General features: G+C 34.7%; 1 pseudogene; it reads left to right on the top strand.

The window, feature by feature from the left end:
* Positions 1–4,537, top strand: part of LOC149152432 (uncharacterized) — a 57,129-nt pseudogene extending 52,592 nt beyond the window's left edge.
* The last annotated feature ends 7,783 nt before the right edge of the window (positions 4,538–12,320 follow it).

The following is a 12,320-nucleotide window of genomic DNA, read 5'->3' as shown; positions in this document are numbered from 1 at the left end:
GCTTGCAACAAGAGAAGAACACTACACAAAGACAAATATTCACATTCATAACTAGTTTAGGATTAGAAATAAACCAAATACACTAAAGCATTCATGCATCAAAATACATCAGCATATAGGAGAAACCAAGATAGCTTTATTGATGAATAACAAGGTTCAGGAAGAGATACAACCCAGAGGGCTCCAATCCAGCATCTCCTTCCCAGCAAATGGAATTCCTATCTTCACCCCTTTCAAAGCATTAAGCACCCAATGATTCCAGTCTCAAACCAACAAAAATTCTTTGCAATAACAAAATTCCAGCCTCTAGATATCATGGAGGAGAGATCCATATATAGATGTTTGGAGAGAGGATGAGCCAGCTTGAGATCTGACTAGTGTCCTCTCCCTCTGTCAGTTCTTGAGTCCACTTGGAGGTTCTTGCTTCCACTTGGAGATTTGGAACCTCTTACTCATCACCAGTCGAATTCCCTGAGGCAAGTGTCATTTTGGAAGCTTCCTGGGTTTTGACACCTTGAGAAATGAGCCTGCCACTTGTCCAATCTCGTTCAGCGTAGGTAGCTAGTGTTCCAGTTGACATTCAACACAGGTAGCCAGTGTTGGCTTTGACATTCAGCGCAAACAGCTAGTGTAGCCACTGAAATGATCCTGAATTGACTTCTTTTTGAGCAGTTTCTGGTGGAGAACTTCTGTGAATTGCTGTGGTTTGTTAGCCTTGTTCCTCTAGGGGTAGGAACAACATGTTTAGGGACTTTGGATCCCTTAGATTATGGACATTTCATGCTCAATGCTGTAAGGCACAAAAATGTCTATAACAGACAACCCCATACATTAAACATGTTACCCAAGTAGGAATTAACGTGAAAAGAGATTGACCTTTTTGGCACTCAATACAATATCATGAGATGATTTTTCAGAGAAACCGTTATGACATCCTTTTGACATTGTTTTGGTATTGAACTAGAAATAAATGAAGTACATAAAATGACCCCCACTGTAAGTTCTCAACCCAGTACTATATAAAACCCAACATTATAGAAACTTGTGTCTTTGTAGTGACCCTGTTAATCATTTGCTAAACATAAATGTTATTTAGAATGCCATCATTTTTCTATCTGAGCCAATTTCAAATGCACTGGAAGGGTAAGGCAACCTCTGTGTAGATATGGTACCCAACATTGCAATAATTCCATGTTCAAGAGAAAATTGAACTTGAACTTCATAATTATCTTTGGGTTCCAATGACATGGTTAAGATTACATGATCGAGTAGATAACCACCATATAGGGAAACATATTTCACTTCGTAGGAATCTCCTACATCAACAAAAACATTTACACTAGGTGAAGTCTACAATACCTTGTACTAGCCATCATTGAATTCCAAAGCACTGACAACATTTAGTTTGTGAGTTGCAACTTGTTCAAAAGAAGAGTTAACTCTATTTCTCTTTGTTGGATCTATTTCCATAATCAAAGCATGGTCTAGTTGCAACTTGGAAACTGCCTTGCTTGTATATATCATGAATTCCATCAAACATATAACACCTAATCACTTTCTTTACCACGATCTTGTTTCTTTCAATTGTCTTAGAAAGGTTATTATTCTTAATGCATTTACCTTTTTGAGGATTTAAAATTTTGTCCCGAGTCCTTGCACAACCACCCTATACCATTTTAATTTTAAATGATTTAAAATAAGCACATGTAAGTCATTGGTAGAAATCCTTACGGGACCAATACCACCCTAAATGATAACTATGGTGGTACCCACTATAGTTTCATTATGCACTGCCCATATGCCTTAAGAAATTTCTATTTCTAGTGCCAATATCAATATTCTTTCAGTTCCAGCAAAATAAAAGAGAAAATATCTATGAATCATATTGGCGAGTCATCATAACTATTCTGAAACATCCAAGCACAAAATTCAAGCTTGTTCCCTTTGATGGTAATATGATGAAAGAAGTAATATCTGGTTTACACCAAATAAAAGTTGATAGGATTGATCTCACATATTGTTGATGGAAAATGTTGGATAGAGTTGTGACATGTCAAATGAATGAAAACACCCAAATAGATTTGAAGAAGAGAAAAAGGCAGTAGAGTTTGAGCCAATATAGAAGAAGAAGAAAAAAGATATTGGGTCAATTTGAGTTACAACACATTCTATAACATTTCCCTCCTTGTTATGGCTCTATAGTCTGTACATGGATGTAAATCAGTTGCATTATAAAATAAGGTTTATTTTTAGTAGGTTTGTTACTAGGTTTTCACAGTGACCAATATACTGAGGAATTGTTTCTAACTAACATCCATTGTTTGCAACCATATGCACTGATTTCTTGGTTACTACAAACTGAATTTGCATAATTTTGGAAAACTTTGAAATATCAAATTAATTGATCTAGTATAACTCTTGTTTCCAAATAAATTTAATAGCTAAGATTACCATCTCAAACATATTTACATCCCTATCCATGATTGATGGACCTACACATGATATTTCAATGCCTTAATGGAATTGTCTAGTATGTTGTTTGAAGACTTTAAGTGAAATCCTTTATCTTCTTAGAAGAAATAAATTTGGGAATATTGTAATGCTAGCTCATGCATAAAATATGAGGGATTGGTTCTATAGAAGGGCAAAGAATCATGCACCCTGTAAGCCTTTGCTTATTATGCAACATGCCTTTATCTTGTAACTTTTTGGTTTCTCTAATAAGATTTATACACCAGTCTTGTAATATTTTTTTTTATGAGTGCAAATATTTTTTTGTGCACGTCCTTTGTGAAGGTCTTTAGCATGCTAGTGTAGATGCATAAATTTCTCTCACATGATAGATGAGGCATGTTTTCCCCATTCTATTTGTGATACCATTGTTCAGATAGTTTTTGGTAGCGTTTTTGTTTGTCCATGAAATCCATGTAGTAAAGGCCAAACATATATCCATTCAAAGTTATTTAGCAATGCTCATACAAAGTTCCCACACACATTTTCTCCTCTATAATTTGTTCCATTTCACTTGTTATTCAAACATTCATTTAATTTTTTAATAACATTTTCTTCACTCCTAACACATTCATAAATATCACTCAAACTTCAACATTAATGGAACACATGTCGCATTGTGTTTGTCAAATGATGTAGTTTACTATGTAGATAGTCCACTTGAAATGTATCATGCCATATTTATGACAGTGGGAGGTTGTCATTATTTGCATCACCAAAACCGGATACTGCCAGTCCTAAGATTTACTAATAGCTTTGCTTTTCTCATAGGCTTACACCTGCCAAATGAAATTGCAACATCAAGAGTATGGACATCACTCCAGTCATCATTGTGATTTTTTATAGGTCTGGAAGAAGGTTTTCTTGCATCTATTTTTAAATTTCTAATTAGAGATACATATTCAGTTATCTAAGAACACAAGCCATATCGTAGTTCCAGATTTCTCTTTTGATGTTGAGGGTATGAAATGTTTAAATTCCTGATACAATATATTCCTTTCATGGATACTAAAGACTAATCATTCTGCTTGGCTTCATGAAACCATATAACATCAAAGCCTGGTTCAGATTCTGCAAGCACTAAGCAAGTTATGGCATAGGCCAGATTCCATGAAAACTTTGGGACTGCATATTGGGTGTCCCACATTCAGTGTCTGAACACCAAGGGTGTCTTCCCTCCACTAAATAAAATCAAGTACTGCTCATAAAATTCACCACTCCTAGTTCCCTTTGAAGCAAAATTCCAATTTTACATGCAGGATAGTATACCTCCCTTGGCACCTTCTTCCATTGCAGCGCCAACCTCTAAACGTGTAGTGGTGGAGGGCTTATTTTGACAAGGCATGATATAATACCCTTCTAATGGCTCTCAGTGGTAGAGAAAGAATATGCATGTAAAACTATATCTTGTGCCTGGAGGAGATGAAGTTGGATCCTTCTACATGTGAGACAAACAAGATAGCAATGGTAGCAGATTCTCCTTGGAGACCTATAATCCCAATGTTTGGCAAGATTATTGGTCGCCCTGTTAAAGTCAATGATGACTCTATTCCATGGTCCCTCTTTAAAATCACCAGGAGAAGTGGAAATGTGTATTTTTTTTTTTTTGTTATACTTGATTTCAGTGGCTTTTTTGGTCCTTTCACCAAGATTTATCCCTATGAAACTCATGCCATTCCAGTGGTATAAGGCCGCACCATTCATAGAATGATGAAAACTATGGAGATCAACAGAACCAATACTTCCACACATTTCAATAATATTTTTATGGAATCTAACTTTATATCTTAATCCTTTTTGTTTGTTTTGGTTAGCATAATTGTTTTTCAGCTAAAATTTTCATGTTTTTTGTTCAAGTTTGTGAAAATGTAGGTCACTAGTGGGACCATTAAGCTATTATACAATGGTGGGAACAAAAAGAGGAGTTCCTCCAATGTCTTCAAACGTTACAAAGAAAGGGGCTTCATGGACATGGGTATTCAGTTGTTAGTTTTGGACATAGAAGCCTTGTTCTCCTATGTTTTGATGAATATGAAAATCTTCTACCCTTTTGGTCTTGTTTGTTGTTCATAGAAACTTCAAAAATCACAAAGATTGCACAAATATAATTGTTACCATGGGCAGAGGTAGGATTGAACGACATACTTATGAGAAAAAGTTCTTCCCATAATTTTTGAAAAACTTATTTTATATTTTATGGTGAGAATTTTTGATAATAATCGTAGTTTGTAAATATAATGTACGTGTATAGGTTTGTTGAGTTTTTGTAATAATCATCTTGAATTTTGATAATAATTGTAGTTTGTAAATCTAATGTATGTGTATAGGTTTTCTTGTTTTGATGACATTTTTATGTTGAGTCCAAAATTTTAATACTGTAGTTGTTCGAAGAATTGAGCACTTAGGTTTTCAAATTTTGATCATGCCGTGTGCTTCTCTCAATTTTGGCCCCTCATGTTCCATTTCTTCCTGGAATTGATCTTTGCAAGAGTTTGATAAATAAAGGTCCAGAGAATAAAGCATATCTTTCACACCTATTTCATCTGACCAACATCCAACAATAATAGGGAAGCTCAATGTTGTTGAGGAAGATGGTGATGGAAAATTTGAAATGGTGGATGGAAATTCAAAGACCGATGTGACTGAACATGGTAGTCTTCATTTTTCTCCTCCTTAGTTTAATAACATAACACTTCGTAAATTCTCAACTGTTTTTAAGGGAAACCTTCCTGAAACTTAGATCTTTGGTCAATATTAATGTGAAGGTTGATGGAAATCAAAGCAACTTCTAGAAATTTGGCACTCAGGATTATGTACAACCCAATTTTCAATGCCCCTGTCATCTTGCAGAAGAACACTTAGCCTACAAACACAATGGGGATTATCAAAATGGAATTCAGCATGATGCTAGTCCAGAGCTCCTTCACGATAGTTATGGATTGGGGATACCACATTCTGAAAAATTTCCCACACTTGAAAACAATAAGGATCGATCCTTTTCTAGCATGAGAAATGAACAAATCAAGCAGATATCCAACAATTTTGTACCCTGCCTGGGAAATCCACTATAGAAGGAAAGGATCATGTCACACTTCTCCAACCTTGATGACTTAGAAGATCCATCAGATGGTTATATTTTCAATGAAAGGTGGATAAAAAACCTTGAATGCAAGTAATGAACAGAGTTATATGGTAGAAGAGCAGGTTTGTGAAGCCTTGAAGGTAGAGGAATCTAAATTTTCTGAAAATAGGGGCAATGGAACTATTAGTACCTACACCAATACATAATTTCAATATGAGTTTGAGAAAAATAATAATGTGATTCCAATGCTGAAATTTGATGATGATCATCAGTCCATCCCTTTGGCCGATCCTTATGGTAAACTGAAAGTTATTTTCTCCATGTTTTTCAATTATAGTTTTGAATACCATGGATTTTGTCAAAATTTTGAAATGTTGGGCGAAATGGAAATTGAGATGAGAAGGAAGAACAATGGTGTCTTCAAGTTGAAAGGGTGGATATCTATGCACCTGATCCTGTGGCGAATCTAACTCATGAAGTCAAAACTAATGAAAAGTTAGAGTTGGAATGGCAACAAGGGATCCAGGAAATGTCTTTGTTCCATTGATAACAAAAACATATACATGCAACTCAAACACTGAAGACCTAGGTCATATATTTTATTTTTTTGATGGGCCTCCTATATATGATTTAGACTGTTTCAATAAAGAACAACAGAGACATTCTTGCACCTGAATTTGTCCCAAAAAATGACTCATATGTGAAGAAAATGGAACAATAACATGGTAAATGTAATGAAGGTGGGTCATACATTGTATTTTTTTATGGGTCTCCTACATATGATTCAGACTGTTTCAAGAAATAACAACAGAGACATTCTTACAACTGAATTTGTCCAAAAAATAGTTTTATGTGTAGAAAAGGTAACATTAACATGGTAAATGTAATGAAGCTCTGAACATGAATAGAAGAGCCCTTCCTAAAGAACTTCCTATAATAGACTAGTCACCTTTCTTGGAAAAAAACATCAACAGGAGGTATGCACCTAGAGTAGAACAATCTTTGTATTTGATCCAGACCGAGTGGAGGTTGAAAGCTTGTGGACGCTAATGGACCTATAGCCTGAAATATACAAAGGACATATGCCACAATGGGGATAAAAATTTCTCATCATAATGTCTCTCCAGGATCATATTTTCCCCAAATATGAGTTTCTAGAACTTGCTATGGAACTTCCAGCACACTACCCAAGTTTTGATTCAAGCCTAATATATCAAAGGGTTTGTGAAGACAAAGTTACGTGTTTCAAAATGAAATCAATAGGAAATAAAATTGTGGCTTCAATGGAAACCTCAGATGATTTTGATGAAGATTTTTCATTCCTATAAATATCCCCTCGATCAGGTGATGGTTTGTCTACTAATGACCCGCAAATAAAAGCTAGAAGCTCACTGACATGCTTATTTCCCATTGTCATTATTATTTTCCAGTGTCATTTTCCATTTTCATTTTTCCTTTCCTATCCTTTTCATTTTGCAAATAAACCCTGCTTCAATGAAAATTATTGAGTCCATAGTCCTTTGAGTATAAAATCCTTGCAAAAACACTTTGAGGCTTGCATGACTTAATGGAAAGTCCTCATGCTGACAAACAATGGGAATACATTAATGTCCCTTGTTCATCGTATCTTCTAGTTAATCGAAAATAGAAAAAATATTTGTACCTAGCAGGATGTGTTTGGGCATCTTGACTCTCATTGTCATCAATGGTGAGAGTTCTCGTGTTGACTAGTGGCATCCATTAATGGCCACTAAGTCAATAATTTCCTGCTATGTTTGACATCAGAAAATCTATTACATAGCACGAATTGTGCCAATGAGTTTTGAAGACATGAAGACTATCATTTTCAGAATTTTGGAGCAAATGTAGAAGACATGCAGTTGCAGAATCAGATGGCAGCTGTATAATCAAATAACAGCTGTGGAATCAGATGACAAGCATCAAAATCAACACTATTCCATAGCAGATTCAACAAGTTTTAATAAAAGCAATAAAAAGTCATCCTAACTCTTTTCTCCATGACTTGTCCAACCACTTGAAGAAGATTATGATCATAATTTTGCAACCGCCACACATGCAACTCATCCATTTCCAAAGGGTAAGTTAAGGTATTTCATTTTCTAAATTTTTACCATAAAATTCCTTGAAAAGCTAGAATGTTTATTTTTGGAAAATAACATTTCTCTTCCTCATCTCATAAAATTTCCAACATCATCAGTCGGGGGGAGGGTGGAGGATACATTCATATTCATATCACATTCAAAGGCCCACATACTTTCAAAAGATATTAACTATTACATTATTGTTATGAGCACAAAGGCTTTTCAAAAGTACTGAAAAGATAATTGGATACAAACATAATCATGGTTATCACACAAGAACCAAATATGATGTAATCCAATAAAGCTATACTTTGCAACAATAATCAAATTATCATTACGCAAAGTTTAAAGATAAAAAATGAATACAACAACAAAATATGGTTGTAACACAAGAACCAACCATGTTACAATTCAACTAAAAGACTTTGGAGAAGTATGAAGTTATCAAATAATATTATGCAAAGTTAAGCCAAAGCTCAAGGATAAAAAAAGAGGTAATGTAATAGATTGCATGAGGACATGCAATAGCTTCAGTTGGGGGGTATGTTGGGCCTTGAAATTGTCACTCACTTCCATTAAATTTTCACTTATATTTCCATATTTTCACCTTCAATCCACCTCTATTTCATTACATTTACCTTACCATTATCACTATTGGGTAAAATTTATGTTTTTCAAAACTTTATTAATTATTAGCATTTTTAAATGAATTCATGGTTAAAAATTAGAAAATAATGTGCATATGCTTATACCTAACAAGTGGGATGATATTGTTGGCATGTGTAGGTGAAAAGGAAGCTTCTAAAAGGCCTTTATGTGGCCTCCCAAAACCAAATTCGAATTTGAGTCAAGAAGATCATGGGATCATAAGGATATGTGTCTCATTTCCTATTTGTATTGAAACTCTAAGAAGACATGTGCCTTATTATTTCCTATTTTGATTGTCACTCTATAGATATAAGGAGAGATTCATGGGCTCTCATTAATGAGATAGATTCTCATATTTTTGTATAAATAGGGAAATTTTTCTCCTATCATGGTGTGTAAAAGGAGAAAAAAAGAGATAATTATAGAATGTTTTGTAACAAGGCTTGAGATGGAATGAGATGTAAAGTGAAGAGCTATTGATATAATGAGATTAGGAGTGTAGATTGCCATTGTGTAAAGTTGTGAGTTATCAATAAAGAAGGTTCTTTTCTATTATTGAATTTTAGAATGTGAGTTTTATGAGTTGGAATGATATTGGACAATGGAACGGCCCCCATCAACCACGTGCATCCCTCTGTAAATTTGTAAGATTAATTAGTTTGTTTTACTTTGATTCATGCAAATAGTTTAGCTTTCCATTGCAAATGTTATTTTATTTTTTAAATGTAGATTTACTTCACTGTTTAATTTTGTTTCCTAAGAGCATCTCAAGAAATTAGTGTTTTATCTATTTTCTAAAATTGGATTGCTTAAATCATTAGAGCATATAGTGACTTAGTTTTCTTTCACATGTCTTTACAATGCTTTCTTAGATTCAGCTTTGCATTCACTGTTTAACCCTATGTTTTCTAAAGAGCTTCTCAAGAAGGTAGCATTCGGCTATTTTTAAATATTGGTTGCTTGAGGCATTAAGAATAAACAGTGATTTAGTTTCTTTCCTTATGCTTTTGTCATGCTTTTTAGATTAAGCTTTCATCTATTGTGTAATCTCATGATCAACAAGTTCAAGAAGGTAGTTCTTCCAATTTGGGTTGCCTAAGAGGCAATAGATCACATGGTAGCTGCAAGTTTTACTTTCCATGAGTTTATTATGCTTTCTTATATCACATCTAATGTATACTCAATTGCTTAAGTCATTTCAAGAAGATGATTTCGACATCTTCCTATATTGAATGATCACAATAGTATTTGAGCATGCAGTAGATCATAGTTGTTTTTTATATGTCTTGCTTTCATTTCATAGAGTAGGATTAGTTTTATTTTTTATCAAGATTTTTCAACAATAGGATAGGAAGTGATTTAATTTTCATATTATCAATGAATACAATTGTATCTAGAATAATGCTCTGCTTTTCATAGACACAGTGCTGACCTAGATTAGACTAACCATTTAAGTTTTTGATTTGATTTTATGCAAATTAAGTTAGTTGAAGTACATTTCATTTTCTTCTTTCTTAGAAATTAGTTTTTATATTAAACATCCATTAGACTTAGTTGATCATTGACACTTAACATCCATTAAAATCATTAGGCATAAAAGACAAAACCCTCAAAACAATACAAAACCATACTCAACGAAGTAAGAAACAAGGTTAACTAAGTACATATTGTGCACCACACTTCATCAGTTTGCTAACCTTGGTCGATAATTTATGTTAGCAATTTAAGACATTAAATTGTTTGAACAAGTATGAAGGCTAAAGTAGCCAAAATAAATTCTATGGGGGCTTATCCATATCTGCCTCATACAAGTTGTTATAGACATTTTTGGGCACTGCAACACCAAGCATAAAATGTCCATAAACCAAGGGCTCCTAAGTCCCTAAAAGTGTTGTTCCAACCCCTAAAGGAACAAAGTCAACTGATTACAGCTTCTCCCAGAAGTTCTCCATGAAAAACCACTTAGAACTGGTCAAACAGGATCATTTCACCTGCTCCATAGGTAAAGTGCGTTGCATCTCACCTAAGTACACTCAGTGGGTGCGTTGCATTTCAAAAAGCCCTTCTATGGGGTGCGATGGGCGAGAAGAGACAAATGGTACTATCAATCCGCGAGGTGGAGAGGCATGGAATCTTCCAGAAACTTCTCCTGTGACACTTGCCTCTCTGATTTCGACCAAGGATGAGTAAGAGATCATCAATCTCCAAGTGGAAGCAAGAACTATCAGAGGGAAGACACTAATCAAATCACAAGCTGAATCATCTCCCTTACAGATATATATATATATATATATATATATATATATATATATATATATATATATATATATATATATATATATATATATATATAGGATCCCTCATCCCAGAGATCCAGAGGCTAGAATTTTTCATCTTGTAAGGAATTGTTGTTGGTTTCTTGAGGCAACATCATAGTGTTGGGTGATCTATGCTTTGTATGAGGTGAAGAAGGGCTTACTTGCTGAGACGATGATGTTGGGTCAGAACAACTGGTTGTAACTCTCTTGGCTCTTTCTTGATTATCAATAAAGCTATTCAAGTTTTCCTCCATACTCTTGTGTCATTTATGTTTCATGCATTTGTATGGTCAATTTACATTTGATCCTAGATTGTTTATGATAATAGATCCATGTTCTTGTATAGTGCTATGCTGCTTTGATTCTATAGGCACTCTGTGAAGCTGGGTATACAAGGAAGCGAGTAGCAAAGGACTATCAGAAGAGAGAGGAATCGAGCAAGGAACCAAGCGCAAGACAAAGGTTGGTCTCCTTTATTCTTCTCTCATACATCTTTCATAAAGGAAAACGAAAGTAGTTTTACTTTATTTGTTTCTAAGGTAGCTACCACACCTTAGTGGGATTAGTAGTTCTGCATAGACACTTTTCCCTGTAACACAAGTCCACAGGTATACTTCTTAACATATTGGCATAATGTAAACGACACTGAACAAACACACTAGGTTACTAAAATAAAATTAAAAATGTAATGCCCATTTTGGGCTTTAGTTAGGTCCACATAAGTTGTTGGCCTCTAGGTCCTTATATTTCATTGTTGTAAAGCTAGTATCAAAGTAGATAGTGACATGTTTGTCTTTAGTGGGGCCTTCCAACAGCTTTGAGATATGAGCAATTAGGGTGTATCCATAGAATAATGTATGGAAAAGGAGGTAGAGTTTGTTGGAAATAATACTGAGATGGGGGGTGAATCAGTATTATCAAGTCAATTATTTTCTTTTTCACACCCAGATCATATACGCTACTTTAGTTAGAGAAAATTGCATATATACACAACTATAGTAAAGGAAACCTGCCTATAACTTACAGACTTGTAATTTAATTAATCTTCGAATATTGATTTTAAATCTGTGTGTCAGAACCATAGAAACAATAACCAGGAACAAGAAAAATGCAGACAGTCACACACAAGAACACAAGATATAAGGTGGAAACCCAATGTGGGTGAAAACCACCTGCTACAACATGTCTCTATATTTTCAATTAGAAACTTCTTTCTACAATGATTCTATACGGGTGCAGTCCTTTACCAGTACGCAAACTGCAACCTGCATAGAGCTACAACCCTCTATCGTTCTCCAGCTTCTCCTGGAAGGGAGCTACAACCCCCTTAGCTCTTGCACTAGTCAAGATACTAGTACGTAGGTGCTGGCCTACAGAAGGCTATAGTCTTCTCTTTATTCGAGGGACCACGTTTCATAAATTTTCAGACTGGATCCATAAACATCAATCAATCATCAAACTATATCCTCTTCACCAATTAAAACTGAATCAAATCGACACTTCTCTGACAGCTGTACCCAGACACAGTAATAGTAACCACAAACCAAATTCTGAACCCTGAACACTGTAGCAATAAACAGAAGCAGCTAGAACACAATTCAAGATACATACACTACTTCAATAAACAGAAACCTGCGTGCATATGCTTCTGTGTTTGGA

Source organism: Pinus tabuliformis, chromosome 9 (assembly GCF_031772625.1).
Source record: "Pinus tabuliformis cultivar Carrire ecotype Pingquan chromosome 9, CPIR1, whole genome shotgun sequence".
In the NCBI taxonomy this organism is placed as follows: domain Eukaryota; kingdom Viridiplantae; phylum Streptophyta; class Pinopsida; order Pinales; family Pinaceae; genus Pinus; species Pinus tabuliformis.
The sequence above is the reverse complement of the archived record's forward strand: the minus strand, read 5'-3'. Positions and strand labels throughout refer to the sequence as shown.